Genomic DNA, 14493 nt, shown 5'->3' with positions numbered 1-14493 from the left:
TGTAATTAGTGGGATAAGCATTACTGTATATAATTTTCACAAAAACTGAAGAAATCAGAATATACAAACTAAGATTAGAAGATTTCCCATGTTTGTCCAGCAAGATATTTTCAACATATCTAAACAATCTACACAGATTGTGCTCAAGAACCCAGGAGATTTACAGCTTTACCTTCTCAACCCACCCCCTCCCAAAAAGCCACATTTCAGTTAGCCTTTCAACAGATCTCAGTGCGTAATCAAGTTAGTAGTAGATTTTTAAAATTTTTGTAACAGTTTCAACCGGTAGAGGGCATGCTTGAACATGCAAGGGAACCTGAATATATCCAGCTAAGTTTCACACACTGAAAACATTCAGACATATCTTACGGAAATATCAAGAAAGTTATTTCTGTAATAAGATTCTCTCCTCATCTTGTAATGGTAGAACTTTCAATAAACAAATACAAAAAAAGGGTTGACTCTTCCATGCTACATTCCACCTCAAAGCCAAAAGAAAAATGTATTCTACATTTTGCTTTTAACAGATTTTTCAGTTTGTTAGTTCAGAATTGGTTTGTGGTCAACGTCGGCTGTCTAATCTACATGTCATTTTAAAGTAGGTATCCTGGCAATGTCTGCTGTGAAGTTATTTCAAATTAAAGTTTTATGACTGTTTGGGGCGAGGGACATCTAATGCAATGCAAAAAACAGCAACCCTTTAAAGATCACTTACAGAGATGATTAATCTGTTATATCCTCTTCTTTCCCAGGATATGTGACCTTTGATAGTGAATTCTACTATTACTTACTCAGTTTAGTACACCAAATTAACAGAAAATTCTTTGATGGTTGCCTTTGGTTTTCCCCCAATGAATACTAAAAGGACCTATGTTATACATGTTTGTGATTAAGCAATCAAAACTGTCTAGACAACCCTAAATAAGATTCACAAGAAGAAAAAGCCTCCACTGGGACTCTCTCTTTTTATCCAATTGCTTTATACTATTTTATTAGTGTTAAAAAGACTGGATGGCTCATGGAACTGTTAAGATACTGAGAGTCTTTCACCTCTAGTTCCACAAGTTCAAATCTAACCCAAGCCAGCCCCCATCCACAGGCATCTGAAATGAATGTATATGTTGTTGTAGCCATGTTGGTCCCAGGATATCAGAGACAGACGGTGGGTGAAGTAATACCTTCACTGGACTGTTCAGAAGTTGGTCCAATAAAACACATTACCTCGTGCACCTTGTCTCTTATTAGGCAAGACATCCAAGTAATCAAAACACAACTGAATCTGGTTCATATTTATAAACTGGCCAAGGATAAAGTAGACTTATCAAATAAATTACTTTTCCACATTCTAGTTGGTGTCTGCATTATATTTGACTATGTTCTACATGGCTCCCCCTCTCCACAAATACACATACCAGTTGCAAAGCATGATATACTTGTTCTACAACAGTTGTTGAACTGCTGACCACGACCAAATCTCAGGACTTTAGATGTATGCTAAAAAAAAAAACAAAACACCTTTGTAGACTGTTGCGACGTTAACCTAGTTTACTTGTTGTCACTGATAAACAGTAGGAACAGCAATATTTCTGCATATACCCGTACGTGAGATTGACTATTATTTTGAAGCCTTATGCAATTCTCTTTTGTTGTACTGACATGAATTTACCTCATCACCTAGCTAAGGTATGTGGTGTAACATGTAAGCAACCACCCATACCGATTACTATAATCTCCACCGATCTGAGTGAGAAAAAGTCATATTTTTTTGCACTTGAATACCTTAGTAATGGATGCAACAGAAAAAAAACAAAATAGATTTTGGTGGGGGCAGCTTTTGTAACATCTTAAAATGGCCAGTTTTGACCTGTCCATTGTGCAGATCTCAACTGTTATTAGCAGATGCTCATTTTACACCCAAGTTTACTGATGTACCAAACACCTGCTTTCCCTATTTCTCACTATCTTTCCATCAGAAATGCTAGATCTTGCAACTTGCAAATTTTATACACACAAGAATTCATTTATTTAATCATCTTTCTCTCCAGTTTGGGCTGTTCCTCATTTTCTGGGTCTTCAAAGTATATTTGGTAGTTCCACAGGTATGCAGCAGTATTTTCATCACCAGTATATGCACCAGATTCTCCCATTCCCCAAATCACACAGTGTTGCTATATACATCTGCTTACTGCTTGTAAGTAGTCACTTCACTGAAATTCACAGGAAACCTGCATTTTGGAGGGGTCAGAGGAATACTCAGAAAAACATTCTTTTTCTTTGCTATCAACCTACTTTCTCCAGGATTACAAGAGGAATTAATTGCTTGGATTATTTTTGAAGAGCAGCTCAGGAATACAAAGTCTGTTTAAGGGGTAACAGAACAGTATGACAGTAAACATACAGTTACAGGGAGATTACATTTTGGGGCCTCAAACTTGAAAGTGGCCCATTTTAACAAGTTAAGAGTATCATCTCAAATTATTTCCAAAACCACGGCAGAGATGCCATTAGGCTTGCTAACTAACTGAGTTATGTAAAACAGCTCCTTCTGCATTTGCACACTTGCTACTCAAGACATTACTGGCTACTATGAACAAAAGCCAAAGGGCCTGATCCTGAAACATACTGAGCAGCCACAACTTCCACCAAAATGAAAGTGTTGAGGATAATCCATGTCTATCAAGATAAGTACAGCCCTGCGCAAATACAAGATTTATATCCACATCCAATCCGCAAACATTGTCCATGGATATCCGCAAATTTGTGAGATTCTAAAGATGCAAAACAAAGGTACTAGTTAACTACAATTTGCTTTTCTGATATGCACTCAGGGTCTTTCTTTTGTACTTCATTTTTTAAAAAAGCATCATTTACCCCACTCCAGCCAAGATAAATCCTTGTCTTCTTTCTTCCTGTATTTCTCCCCCACTAGTTCATCACCTGCTTAAGTCAACTTTTTACATAAACATATTGCCACCTTTGGGAAAAGAAAAGTTACTTGAGAAGAGTAACTTTCATGGTTGACCTTTAAACTTGTGCTGCAGTTTCTCCTACTAGTGTTCTATTTCTCACAGTAGAAGATAGTCAGTGATTGAATGACTGCTTATAATATTAAAACTAAAGAAACAATATCTGACAAAACATTCATTGGGGAAACAAACACCACAAAAACAAAACACCCCAGCCCATGTCTGAGATTATGATTAAATCTTTAGGTCTGAAAGGGACTTCCTTCACTGCTTGTAGACAGTGTTCTTTAATTGGCTGAAAGAGTTGCTATTGAGCAAGTCAGACCATAAGAACGGCCATACTGGGTCAGACCAAAGGTCCATCTAGCCCGGTATTCAGTCTTCTGATAGTGGCCAATGCCAGGTGCCCCAGAGGTAATGAACAGAACAGGTAATCAACAAGTGATCCATTCCCTGTCATAAACAGAAGCTAGGGACACCATCCCTGCCCATCCTGACCATCCATCCATCACGGAGTTGGACCAGTAGCCGCTTCTGGTTCAGGGAGTGAGATCTGGCATTAAACCCACATGACAGTGTAAAGCATTAGGCCTTATGATTTAATTTAGGGCATTTGATTCCTGGAAGTTTGGTTCAAAAACTAAACAGACACTATCTACTTTAAAAAAAATAAAGCATTAAGAAGTACCCCAGTCATGCTACAGTTCCCTCATATTACTATTGAGTATGTAACAATTTATGCAAGTGGTGGCACTAAAAATACTGGAAAAGACTTTAGAGATCAGGATAATCTATTCAGTTGAACTACATAATATTTAGAACTTGCATAGTACTTTATATTTTCAAAGTGTAAGTCAAACTTCAATCTTTTGTTAAAAGCCCATTTGTTAATACTTGTTCCTATATAGTTTAGTTAGTTAGTTGGTGTGGGTGGGAGTTGTCAAAAATATTTATATTTGTTAATAAATATTCCATGTTGAGAAGACTTTCCACCTATTCCCCAAAACATTTGCTGAACAAAATTTCTCTGGGAATTTGGACAGCTCTATACAGAAGAGGTGGTCATAAATCTTTAAAAAAATAAACCACACATAAAAAGTCCTGTCTGTTGCATAGACAAAGATCACATGGCATTTTTCATAAGATTAAGGATTTGTCCTTGTGTTATTGACTCAAGATTTCCCCCGTGGGCCAGTTGGTTATTGCCCCCCCCCATCAGAAAGGTGGCTGCCCAACACTTTAGCTGTATGCATTCAATTTTAAATTCTTTTTAGAGAAAAAAGCTTTTAAATTATTATTGAAGATGCAGATAAATATTTTAGACAAAAATGATTTTTAAAATGATTTTTAAAAGTGTACCAAAGAATAATCACACATTTAGGAACATTCAGTTTTTATCCAGTCTATCATTTGGCACATACAGTACTCCCATAGGTTAACTGAACCGTCATTTTATTAGGGTGTTATCCTGATAGACTAGAACAGTTTCCCATAAATCTCCAGCTCAGATTCTCACCTATTTCCAAGTATAATCAGAAAAAATATGTTTCCCTCCCGCTTGTACCTCAGAGTACACCTCTGCTCTCGTTTTTCTATTTTAACTTTGTAATTCTTCTTTAATGGCAATGATAGTGTTCTGAAGACACAGTACAAGCCACAATACAAAGCTGCATTGTAAGATTTGTACCAAGTGTTTATCCAATAGCTCCCTCTCTTGTCCTTTCCTAAAGAGGTCCTATTCTCTTCATCCTTACATCTGTTTAAGACCAATATAAGCCCACTACCTTTAGTGGGGTTACACTGGGAGTCAGTGAGAGCAGAATCTAGTCCATAGTCTTTTATGGGCCTCCTTACTGTCACTATTCCGATATTAGCACCAACACAGATGTTCAGCAGTGTCTACCCGAGGCCCTCTACAAGCAATTTTCCACGGTTTTCAACACTGACAGTAGTCACAGTGGTGTAACGTAGACAAAGCTCCCATGTGGCTGCTGGTGCTTTTACCCCTATGTCACTCTAAGGCCACAGGGGGTGGAACTAGGGGAGCCTGGGATGCAGCAGCACCCCTTAGGTTGAAGTGGATTCCATCAATAACAGGATTTAGAGTTTGGTTCAAAGGCTCTCAGCACCCCCACTATAAAAACTGTTCCAACACCCCTGTGTCAGGCAACAGAGGTGACAAAAAGCACAGGCAGCTGTAAGCACCTCGTCTACACTAGGCTCCCACTGGCACAACCCTTAATGCGGCTGACCTAACCTTAGCGCCAGTAGGGAAGAGCTGAGTGTAGAGAAGCCCTCCTGCAGGGCAGCTCCAGGAAAGTCTCTGGCCAGGAAAGGGCAGGGTACGGATGGGAGGCAGGACTCAGACGCTCTCTCCAGCGCTAGCCGCCTTGCGCCAGCAGGGGACGGTAACAGGGGGGATAGGAAGTGGGGGTGGGGAGAGAGGTTCCCCCAGCGGAGGCAGGCGATGGGCAGCCGCGGGGGCCGGACCCCTTACTCCCGGGGCCACGGGGATCTGCAGGGGAGAAGAGGACCGCGCACCAGGGCGGCAGGCTCAGGGGACGCAGGACCCTAGGAATCGGGGGGGAGGGGGCGCCGGCGGCCAGGAGGCGGGTAACGACCCCCATCCTCGAAGCGGGCTCAGCGCGACTCCAGGGCACCGAGACAGCCGGCTCTCCGGGCAGGACCGCGCCCGCCCCGGAGCTAGCAGCGGGCACTGGCCCACGCACTCACACAGGGGGGTGGGGCTCCGGCTGCCCCAGGGCTGGGCCGGGGCTTCCCGAGCGGGACGCTCACCTACTCTCCTCGCTGCGAGTGCCCGGTGTGCGCAGCCCAGGCTCCGCCGCGGCTCCGGTCCCTTTAAATCCCCTCAGCAACTGAGCAGCGCGGCTGCCGCCCTCGCGATTTATCCCCGCCTGAGGGGAGCGGGCGGCGCGAGCAGAGCCCCGCCCCGATCCTGCCCTCTCGACGAGACCCCGCTCCCGCCCCAGCCAAAACGCTTCCGCCTACCCAAGCCCCGCCCCTTCTGAGGGAAACCACGCCCCCAGCCTCCACGGGTCCACACCTGGCCTTCATCTTACCCTCGCCCCTCTGAGCCAGGTTCGTCCTCTCCGAGACAGATCCTGACTCCTGTTCTCATCCCAAGCAGCTCTTTTGAGACCCCCCCCACCCTTCCCATAAACCTATTCCACTCACTCCCCTACTCCATTGCCACCCAGAAACAGCCTGCCCCCTTGTGCCTTACCCCAAACTCCCCCCTCTCGCAGTGCCATGTTAAAATAATCCATACCTCTCCCCCCCAGCCCCCGCCTCCCGACCCCCACCATTGCCTTCAACCCTTGTGTGAGGTAGCTGGAGCACAGACCACCACTGCTGGTCTGGGGAGGCTGGGACATCACCCCTCACCTGACCACTGCTCCTGGGCTGCAGTCTGTCCTGGAGGAAGGACTTGGTATCCATACACCCAATGTGAAGGTCCCTGCTCACATCTCCTGCATAGAAACATGATGTGGAGTCAGCAGCAAGCCTTCCCCACACCCTCACAAGAGCAGCAGGTTTCAGAATATAAAACCCTATATCCTTGCCCACCCCTTCTCCAAACTCTACCCCTTCCCCCCTGTAGTTCTACAGCAGAGCAAGAAAGAGCAGAGGGATTGAAGCACATGGGCAATATGGAAGCTATGCAATCTAAATCTCAAAAAATTCCTGACACTACAGTTGCTAGGAAAAGTTTGAAAATAAACTCTAATAAAATGAAGAAACTTTAGGAAGTAAAATATTCAATAGTGCCTCCACTCTGTTCTCCTTCCCTACCCATGATAGTGCTATACTCCACCCTTACCAGACAAAGGAAGCAACCACCCACCTTTTCCAAACTCCTCCCCATTCCCTCCCTGCCCCACATTCTTCACCTTCTTGCATGTGTGAGAGGTTGCCCACCTTTACCTCAGACTCACCACTCCACCTGCCTAGGAGAACCCCAATCCAAAATACTCTCCCCTTTTGCCTGGGTAAGAAACCCTTCCCAGAGACTTCTTCCCCTCATGCCTGTGTGTGCAATCACTCCACTCCTGTCCTAAATTCCCCCATCTCTAGCCTCAGAGAATCCTCCTTGCTTGTCCCTAACTGTTCCCTTCTTGCCTTATTAACTTCCTTACTTTATTTGCAGGTGAGATTATCATTTCCCCTCCCAAACCTGTTAGTCCAGCAGTGAATAAAGCATGCAGAGTTGCTGTAGTTATGTCAGTCCCAGGTCATTAGAGAGACAAAGGGGGTGAGGTAATATTTTTTATTGGACCAACTTCAGTTGGTGAGAGAGACAAGCTTTCGAGTTTGCACAGAGTTCGTAAATAGACTTGAAGAAGAGCTCTGTGTAAGCTCCAATGCTTGTCTCTCTCACCAACAGAAGCTGGTCCAATAAAAGATATTACCTCAGCCACCTTGTCTCACACATACACTTTGTCACGCTAAGACACTCACCCTGGGTGTGTGTGTTCAGTCTCATGTGTTCTATGTCACAGGTGCTACTGTTAGTGACGGGAGCTGGCTAATTTCCTGGTTTGAAGGGGCTTTGGCCCTTCCCTTACATTTTGATGCCATCTATGGAAGTGTGACAAGGAGGAAGTATTATACTGGGAAATGCACATTAATCTTAACATTGGCTGACAGCCCTGAGGATCCTGACAGCCCTGTTAATACCACGTGGGTCATTTGCAAACTAAACAAATAGGCATCCTATGAGCGTAGTGGAGTGTAGCAGTCATTGTTACACATTAGAGCTGTTTGAAAGTTACAATTTTTTTCATTTTACAGGCTCATCAAAGGAGATGCAGCCCAGCAAGAGAGAGGGACAAAGGTGCTTTAAACCATCTTTATGCTCTTGGATTTCTGTATTGCTCTGGGAGCCAATATACAACCCAGCATAAACTAGGACAGCCAGAGGATGCTTTAATTTATGGCAGCCTCCTCAGGGCTGCTTATGGATTGTTCCACAGTCTGGAGCAGCTCAGAATCCCTGTACCAGTCTGCACTGTGGAGAATCTCCTCTCCCATCTCTGAAATGCCCCCAGTTCCAGAACAACTCATCCAGAACAACTCATGAGAGGGGAGCCAGTGGTGAGGCAGTAAGGACTGGGATTTGGGGAAGACAATGTTCCATAATGTTTTGCTTTATTAGCAGTATCAACCAAAATTAGTATTTTTGCAAGTGTTCAATACAAATGCCACCATTGTTCAATACATGGCCCATTTTTGCTTATTTCCACTCAGAAATGCTCTTCCCCCCTCAAAAATGTGCACACTTTAGTGACATTTTCTACAAAAATGTGCACACTTTAGTGACATTTTCTACAAAAATGGACCCATTTAGAGGAAAATGCAAAAACCCTTGAATTTCAAGTAGTTTGACATTTGTCACGCACACTGATTCTCAAACTCTTTCTTCATGTGGACCAAATGTTAATATGGAAATAATCTCATGGATGCATTCTTCTCCTTCTGAGTGATCATGCAGACCCTTTCACCTTCCTTTCATGATTACAGAACATCCCTGTAAAAACTATGTGGAAAACTAATATTAGGAATGGATTTTTAGCAACACTTTAATGCAATTTAGCTTCTGGGAATAAGGAGGAGGGGGAGCCAGAACCAAGTGACTGGCCAGCTGTGTGGACCACTAGCAAGTACCCCTTACTCTCTAAAGACAAACCAAAACCCCAGCTTCAAATATCCTCAAACTTTGGCAAAGTTTGGATCTGAATCCAAATTTTTCACTCTAGGTCTGTTTCTAGTTTAAACACAGATGTTAACAAGACCAAGAGTGTTTCAACTAAATTAGCATGAAATGGTTTTCAGTTGTATTTAAAACCCAGTTTGGGTAGCACAGTTCCCAGCTCAGCGTAAGCAAAGCCTTGGACTTATGCTGCCAGAAAGCAGCCTTCTTCCTTCCACTTTCTGGTTGCCATGGTGCACTGTCAGTATAAGATGGTGTAGAAGAGGGCAGCCACCTCTAGCCCAGATAAGTAATCACTATTTTTCTAATACATTAATGGCCTTACATAATTGTACTTGTACCTATTATAAAGTAAATTATTAACACTCGTGCAGGTATGTAAAGAAAACATCATGAATCACTCCTGTTAGTTATTTTGTATTAGCACTGATTGATTTTGTATGTAGGCTAAAATTAATGCACCAAATCCTGAGGTCTTTACTTAGGCAAAAACTCCAGTGACTTCAACAGAAGTTTTCCCTTAGTAAGGATGACAGGATTTTGCCCTGAATTTGTATATAGGTCTGAATTGAATTATTATTATTTGAATTCATTTGTATGAAGGTACTTATGTGCACCAGAATTTAATATAAACATATGTATATAAAAGAAAACTTCATACTCATATCTAATGTTACAAGGCTATACTTAGAATCAGATAGCTTTGTCAGATGAGACCTAGTCATTTTGAAGGGACAGGGTTAAAGTCACATACAGCCACTAATAAGGCTTCAGAAAATGTCAGTAATTTCTATTTCACTTATAGCAAAATATCTCTTGTCATGATGGAAAAATGTGACATGTTATCAGATTCAAAAGGGAAAAAAATCAACGTAATATGGGAAAATTGATTCAAATACAAGTAAGTCTAAAACTGACAAGATTGTCTGTCAGACTACACCCTGTGTCTATCCACTACCTAATTTTGGAGAATGCCTATTTTTTGGTATCTATGAATGCTGCCATCTGCTGAGGTTAAAAGGTTTAGATTAGTGTTGCTAAACCTTTTCAGATGGCAATTCTTTATTCAAAATCAAAAATGTTTCAACCCCCTTGCATTTGCTATAAAAGAAAAAAAGTATCAATGATTACAATGAAAAGCCTATATAATTTATTTATATGCATTTTGAGACCTTGGTAGAAAATACTTGAATTTGAAGAGTGTGTGTGCAGGAAGTGAGGGAGTGAGATTTTCTGTCCTTTAGACTGTAATAAAATTTTCAGTACCTCGCAACCCCCTAATTGCCTGTAACCCCCCAGAGACATGAACCACTGGTTGAGAAATAACATACTCCAGACTACTGACAAAATATAATATATAGCACACAGCAGCTATTTACAAAACATAAATAAAACCCAACAACAAGTAATCCGATCTAAGACCAAATCCATCATTCATGGGGTATGTTAACTTGAATGGAGTTTCTCTGATTTACACTGGTGTATGAGACCAAGATTGGACCCCAAACCATTTGGCTGAGTTTTGGATGAGGATAAGATTAAAAAGTTTTCCACTCTGTCCCTTAATCTGTAAGCACAGTGTTAGCTGCTATGCTTTTGCTCATTGACAGGAATCAGATAACATCACTTATCAGCTAAGTTCTTATTTATCTGAAGAAATCTAACTATTAGTATTAGTGACGTGGGTTATAATAGGCCTGTAAATGAAAACAACAATGTGGGACACTTGAACGCAGCAATAAGAATTATGTTAACAGAGATAAGAATTTTTGCTTTTTTAGAGTTCATACTCAATACAAAGCTGGAGTGAGCAATATCACCTAGGTTTTTTGAAGGCTAATTGGCTCATCTGTGTTTGGCATAGTCAAGGATCAGCGAGATCCATTACTAAACAATGGTTTCCTGAAATAGGTTGAAATCCATTAAGGGGTTATTAGCAGAATATGTGTGTATAATTGTGGTGAGAGTACATTTAAAAGAAGCTTAGTCCCTTTTCAGAAGATTTTTATGGCTCAATCAGATATAGGTGCTGCTTCAAACCTAGAAGTGATAAAGTCCATCTTGTGTGAGAGCCTCAGGATGGAATTAGAATGGGTTGCCTGCTTGTACTCAGAATCTGCGGCTGAGTAGAGTTTCTCTCTGGAGGCACAATGAAGTCATCAAACATATTATTTTGGGTGACTTCAGTGTCCACTGGAGATAACTGAAAAGTGATTTCTAGCTTCCTAACATGACATTCATGCAGCTATTCCAGCTGGGTTCCAGCTCAACACGTATAGCTGGCCACTCTCTGGATCTTCCACTGTATTTTCCACTGCATGCATCCGAGGAAATGGGTTTTAGCCCACGAAAGCTTATGCTCAAATAAATTTGTTAGTCTCTAAAGTGCCACAAGTACTCCTCGTTCTTTTCTCTGGATCTTGTTTTCCAGTTGGGATTAAAGATGTGAGCAGTGGAAGTAATTCTTTTATCTTTGACTGACCACTGTTTCCTGTGATTTGATGTTGGGGCACATTCCTGTCATGGGGGAGAGGAACCCACTGTGGATTAGATTTAAGGATTATATTTATACTTTGAAATATACTCCACCCATGTCATCCACTGTGTTCACACCTGGCACATTGTGACCTTCTTAACAGGTGTTGCCAGGCAGGAAAGGCCTGCCTACTTCTTTGGATTACTGGGGAAAAGAGAAGGTAAGGGAGCCAACTCCAGACCCAGAAGAAGGCAACAGAGCAGACTTGGCACTAACGAAAAATAATGGGCTAGCTGGCCTCTGTGAAAGAAAGTCAGTGGACCCAGACTTAAGCACAAAAAAAGCAAATGGTAGTCCTAAGCAGGGCCGTCTTTAGGATTAATGGGGCCCTAATACAGTATTATTAAACTGATGCCCCTATGCCCGACGGCAGCCCGGGCTCACAGAAAGAAATTGGAGCATGTTTTTCACTGCATGCCAGATGGGTGCAGACTGGGCATGCAGAAGGTACCCAATTAAAAACACTAAACTTGGGAATAAAAAATGTCAGTCACAGGTTTCTTGATATGCCCTGAAGTTTGTCAGAGATTTATTGGCAAAAACATTGTAGTAAGGGTGAGTCAGCTGTCTTGCTGAATACAACATTAAATATTATGGAATATATGATGCAACTCTTCTCTGTTTTACATTTTCTTAATCAGTATTTCTAAGCTGATTTTATATTTTAAATGTACTCTTAAGCCTTCATAAAGTAATCATTCCAGATTACTACATATTTAACTCACTGAAACAAAGACATTATTTTAAATTAATCAGTCACAGAGGTTTAGTGTGTTCATAACAATGTTCATTGCTTTTAGAAAAAGGAAACACTAATTTACTTTGTGTGCTCTCCATAACAAGACATGTTTATGAAATTTCACCAACTTTAAAAAATGTTTCCAAAGATTTTAGGCATAACAAAGGATTTTATATCTTACTAGGTACTGATTTTGCTGGAGGGTTCTCTTCAAACTAGTTCATCAGATAGTCAGAAGTAAAGAAAGGGAAACTCTTTGTCCAGCTATCTGGAAGGAAAGGGGTGTTGTCCCTTTAAGGGCTCTCTTCAATGGGGAACGGGCAGGGGGGAGAGGGTGGAGGTGGTGAAGGGAGAAAGGGATGGACAGAAAGACTTTGGAAGCAAGTTTTTTTTACTATTGTAATTAAAATGACAAGTTTCAGAATAGCAGCCGTGTTAGTCTATTCGCAAAAAGAAAAGGAGTACTTGTGGCACCTTAGAGACTAACAAATTTATTTGAGCATAAGCTTTCGTGAAGTGAGCTGTAGCTCACCAGAAGCAGTTATCAGAGCAAGGACATTATTTCTATGTGGGCTGCTCAACCTAACACAATCTGATATTCAGTTTCAAATAATACTTGAACTAATTAACATGGGCAAAAAGAAAACAAACAAACAATCTAAAAGGTGTAACAAGAGAAACCAAAATAGTCTAAGATGTACTGGTCCCAAGAGAAAAGCTTTGTGCATAGTCTTTAAAACAACTCCAAAGGGACATAGAGAGAGGATTTCATAGACTGAGTCCCTAACGTGTAAAGATATTTAGGCATTGCGCCCCTGAGTATTGGGTCGGACTTTTGATTGTCGCCAGGCCCCCATCCTCTGCTGCCCCAGAACCTGCTCGCACCCACTTTCTTTTAGCTTTCAGCCAATAATTTGATTCCAAACCCTTCCACCAACACCAGTACAGTGCAACATCACAGTTTTTAATCCCTATGTCTTTCAGTACCTCATTTCCAGGGCCAGAGGTGGAAGAGAGGTCTCCCTGTCTTGAGAGCTCTTTCAGTCGGGACTCAGCTACCCTCCTTAACACTTTCTTCTTAGCTTTTATCAGATTAGCCAGATGAGGGCTAATTAGGTCCTTATCTCTCCTTCTGATTAGCTAATTTCTCAAATCAGTCATCACCGGGGAAACTAATTGAGGCTACAGTGATCAGAGTGCTGACCCACCAGTCAGGCCTCAGCACTCTGTCACACTGTGATTTATCAGCATAGGTCACACTGTGTTGCTCTGGTTCTTCCCCGAGGGCACAATCTGCACTACTGATTTGGCAGGCTTATTCTCCACACCTGATGTCCTACCTTCAAACTGAAAATGGTGCTATGTGGTAGTTATTATTGCAAATGTGCCAAACAATTCAAGGCCTAATGCTGAAAAAGATGCTTTTCATTCTATGTTAGATGACGTATCTAGTATGTCACCCTGAAGATATCATCTGGAGAGATATAAGCATGCGAACTGGCCATGAAAGAACTGGATTTGAACTGGTACAGGGATCACACAATTTACTAGAAGAGAGATCAGATCATGGTGCATGTTTATTAGAATGTGCTTCTGCACATGGATTATTTTTATAGCTACCTGGTTTCAGCACAAGAATTGCCGTAAGTATTGATTTTGACCTCTATCGAGTGACAGTGCAACCTTGCATCACTTGCTAGTACAGAAATCCTTGACTAAACTCATCTGGGATATACATGTATTTATTTAGGGGGTGCTAATCTTGCTCCGGAACATGATCATTAACTCTGAATAACAATGATGTTCTATTTAATAAAGTTCCAGAGATGGGTATTTATTGCATCAAAACACTGCCATATAGATAACTTTCATGGTGAAGTGATTGCTAATAGTCATGTGGTAGTGATTTCAAACAAATATTCCACATTGGATGAACAGCTTTCTATTGCAGAGGGAGAGTTTGTTTCTGGATTCTATCACAGAGCTGATGGAGAACAACTGAGACTAAGGAGAATGAAAAAACAATGTTAGATTCCAAATGGTACCATCAGATTATGGGAGAGAAAAAAAGAGGCACGATGCAGAATGGATGCACTTGAAAGTCAGAGTCAAGTCAGTGAAGACAGGAGGATATGGGCAATAGAGGAAAAAAAACGTCTTGAACAAGCAGTCAAGAGGGGCTGTCAGGAAGACAGTAATCAACGGTGGAATAGTATGGCTCATTGCATTAAGGAAGCCTATGAAAGACATGACCAGAAATGTACATTTGAGACATGAAATGATAGAGTTCATGATTCTAAGGAATGGTAGGAGGGAGAATAGCAAAATAAAGACAATGGATTTCAAGAAGGCAGACTTCAGCAAACTCAGGGAGCTGGTAGGTAAGATCCCATGGGAAGCAAGTCTAAAGGGAAAAACAATAGAAGACAGTTGGCAGTTTTTCAGAGAGACATTATTAAGGGCACAAGAGCAAACTATCCCAATGCATAGGAAAGACTGGAAGTATGGCAAGAGACCACTC

General features: G+C 41.7%; 1 protein-coding gene across 2 annotated transcripts in view; it reads right to left on the bottom strand.

Annotated features, from left to right (window-relative positions):
* The window catches only part of SERPINE2 (serpin family E member 2), a 39005-nt gene extending 33098 nt beyond the window's left edge, over window positions 1-5907 (bottom strand). The window contains exon 1 of one of the 2 annotated variants that reach the window (XM_048864746.2): window positions 5763-5907. The gene's annotated coding sequence lies outside the window, so the exon portion shown is untranslated. The remainder of the gene's footprint in view (window positions 1-5762) is intronic. The other variant, XM_048864747.2, reaches the window with a different exon arrangement.
* Between the last annotated feature and the right edge of the window lie 8586 nt (window positions 5908-14493).

This window comes from Caretta caretta, chromosome 9, assembly GCF_965140235.1.
Source record: "Caretta caretta isolate rCarCar2 chromosome 9, rCarCar1.hap1, whole genome shotgun sequence".
Classification (NCBI taxonomy): domain Eukaryota; kingdom Metazoa; phylum Chordata; order Testudines; family Cheloniidae; genus Caretta; species Caretta caretta.
The sequence above is the reverse complement of the archived record's forward strand: the minus strand, read 5'-3'. Positions and strand labels throughout refer to the sequence as shown.